The sequence below is a fragment of the Cebus imitator genome, unplaced genomic scaffold, assembly GCF_001604975.1.
Source record: "Cebus imitator isolate Cc_AM_T3 unplaced genomic scaffold, Cebus_imitator-1.0 Scaffold1, whole genome shotgun sequence".
Classification (NCBI taxonomy): Eukaryota; Metazoa; Chordata; class Mammalia; order Primates; family Cebidae; genus Cebus; species Cebus imitator.
Genome location: NW_016107316.1, coordinates 5,942,620 through 5,945,596, shown reverse-complemented (window position 1 = coordinate 5,945,596; position 2,977 = coordinate 5,942,620).

Below are 2,977 nucleotides of genomic sequence, written 5' to 3'. Positions count from 1 at the left end.
AATAGTAAAATCATTTTTTTTCTAGGAGACAGCCCCACATTTTGTTTCCCTGGCTGGGTTGCAGTGGCTTTTCACAGGTACAGTCATAGTGCACTGCCACCTCAAACTAATGGGCTCAAGTGACCCCTTATCTCACATTTCTGGGCAGCTGGGACTTCGGGTGTATGCCACCATGCCTGGCTAGTCAAAGCGATTTTAAGTAAGAAAAACAAAATAAAGAGTTACACGACTTAACTTTAAGACATTATAAAACTATATCAACAACAAAAGCCAAAATAGACAAATGGAATCTAATTAACCTCCAGAGCTTCTGTACAGCAAAAGAAACAATCATTAGAGTGAACCAGCAACCAAAAGAATGGGAAAAAATGTTTGCAATCTACCCATCTGTCAAAGGGCTAATAATATCCAGAATCTACAAAGATCTAAAACAGATTTACAAGAAAATACAAACAAACCCATTCAAAAGTGGGTGAAGGATATGAACAGACACTTTCCAAAAGAAGACATAGATGAAGCCAACAAACATATGAAAAAATACTCATCATCATTGGTCATTAGAGAAATGCAAATCAAAACTCTGTTGAGATACCATCTCACACCAGTTAGAATGGCAATCATTAAAATATCTGGAGACAACAGGTGCTGGAGAGGATGTGGAGAAATAGGAACACTTTTACACTGTTGCTGGGAGTGTAAATTAGTTCAACCATTGTGGAAGACAGTGTGGTGATTCCCAAGGACCTAGAATAGAAATTCCATTTGACCCAGCAATCCCATTACTGGATATATATCCAAAGGATTATAAATCGTTTTGTTATAAAGACACATGCACACGTATGTTCATTGTGGCACTGCTTACAATAGCACACATGCACGTGTATGTTCATTGTGGCATTATTTACAATAGCAAAGACCTGGAGCCAACCCAAATGCCCATCAAAGATAGACTGGACAAGGAAATGTGGCAAATATACAGCACGGAATACTATGCAGTCATAAAAAACGATGAGCTCGTGTCCTTTGTAGGGACATGGATGAATCTGGAAACTATCATTTTCAACAAACTGACACAAGAACAGAAAATGAAACACCACATGTTCTCACTCATAGGTGAGTATTGAACAATGGGAACACATGGACACAGGGAGGGGAGCATCACACAATGCAGTCTGTTGGAGGACTGGGGAAGGACAGCAGGCAGTGGAAAGGTTGAGGAGGAATAACATGGGGAGAAATGTCAGATATAGGTGACAGGGGGATGGAGGCAGCAAACCACATTGCCATGTACATATCTATGAAACAATCCTGCATGGTCCGCACATGTACCCCAGAACCTAAAATGCATTAAAAAAAAATAAAACTACACCAACCAAAAAAGTGTTTATTGAAACAAGTATTAACAAGGGAACAGAGAAAGATTCCTAGAGTATTATGTCAAATTGATTTTCCAAAAGTTACTCAATTGGAAATTATAAACCTTTTATCAAATACTACTGACACAACTGGATATCTATCTGAAACAAAAACCCAATTATTAAATAATGCTATACATATTAATTCAACATGGATAATATACCCATACATAAGTCTAAAACTATAAAACTTCTAGAAGAATGTATGAGAAATGATGTTTATGATCTTGGAGGTAGTCATACATGATCAGGACATACAGTATACAAATCATAAAATAAAGTGATTGATGAATAGGAGTGTATTAGAATTAAAAACATTTTCTCTTTGTATATAACACTGAAAAATATAAAAAGAAAAATCTCAATCTGGAAAAAGTTGCAATAGTTTGTATATTTTGATATTTGCTACGTAAGTGTATGTGCATATGTGCATGTGAGAAAATATTTTTACTTTAAAAATTACAACTCAATTATAGGACAAGCAATCCAATTTAAAACTGTGAAAAAATATTTGAAAAGACACTTTGCAAAATATAATACAGCAAATAAGTGTATTAAAAAATTCCTTGTCATTAGTCATCACACAAATACAACTTATAGTCACAATGAGATATCACTACACATGCACACATGCACACAGAATCCATTAAAATATTTATGCAAGAAAAATGAAAACATACATCTAAACAAAGAATGATACATGGAAGTCTATACCAGGAAAAATATTCCAAAACTATAAGCAACCAAATGTACTGAATGATGGTGGTAGTGAATGGCAGCAACAACATGGATAAATTTCTGAAACATTATGCTGAGTGAAGGAGCCATATACCAGTGTTTATTTTTGTGAACCCATTTATATGCAGGTCTAGAAAAGGCAGATGTAATTGCTAGAGACTGTGAAGTGGCACAAGGAGTATGTTCAGAGTGATGGAAATTATCCTCTTTATATCCGCTTTATTATCATAATCTTAAATTTGTAATGGTTACACAAATTTGGAAATAACATTGAAAATTTTATCTAAATTGTTTATTTTATGTTTATATTTTAAAATTCAATATAGTTGCATGAAAACATTTATTTAAAGTCCAAATAGGTAGCCTAACCACAAAACCCAAGATTCTTTCTGATCACCCAGAACAAATTAAGCTTTGAGTGTTCATAACAAGAGCAAATAACTTGCTTTAAGTTACTTCCATGTGGGTAAAAATTTTGCCCATTAGTGTTATTTCTAATGATTAGAAATTCTTTAGGATCTCTACTCATCGTGCTTTTTGGTAATATTTTTGTTTTCCTTTGAGATGTATTAAATACATCTGTTATAACTAATCATTTAAAAAATTAATTTTTAAAAAAGTTTATGTAGAAAAAGTGACATCTCTTGTAGAAGAAAAATGCATTCCAAATCAACAAAGATCTTGTTCTACAGCTTTCATGCATTATCCATGTCGAAAAATATATATAATTAAATATTTTTTTTTGCTGTGGATATATTTTTCATCTGTTTTCTTGTTTGCCTCCTTGAAAGCATAGGCCAATGATAGTTTTGTTGAATGCTTGT